Below are 473 nucleotides of genomic sequence, written 5' to 3' on the forward strand. Positions count from 1 at the left end.
CTTGCCCTTTTGGAAGATGCCCAGCACTGTCTTATATCGACGCACCACCTCTGATGGTTCGCTAACTAAAAACAAACAAACAAAAAACCAAAGGAAAAAAAAAACAGAATGAGAATAAATTCATTGGAATAATGTATGGTAGACACATATCAGCTTAAATGAAGACCCTGGGAAGTGACAACACTAGGTTTTGGTACTGAGGTCCAGTTTCAAACCATCTGGAACCAATATGATCAATACTGATGGGGGCTTGTACATCCAAAATACAAGCTTCTCTACAAGATTCCCCACATCATTGTCCTGACACTAACTCATTCACTTTAAGCATTATTTAATCCAAATTTTTATATACTTTATAAGAGGTCTCCTAATTTGTAATGCTTAAGATTACTGGGTTACTGTAGGTGGCAAGTGACAGTAGGTGCTGGTACAAAAATAAATGGTGATTAAACCAGCTAACAGTATGTGGAGGT

This window comes from Monopterus albus, unplaced genomic scaffold (genome assembly GCF_001952655.1).
Source record: "Monopterus albus unplaced genomic scaffold, M_albus_1.0 scaffold48.1, whole genome shotgun sequence".
Taxonomy (NCBI): domain Eukaryota; kingdom Metazoa; phylum Chordata; class Actinopteri; order Synbranchiformes; family Synbranchidae; genus Monopterus; species Monopterus albus.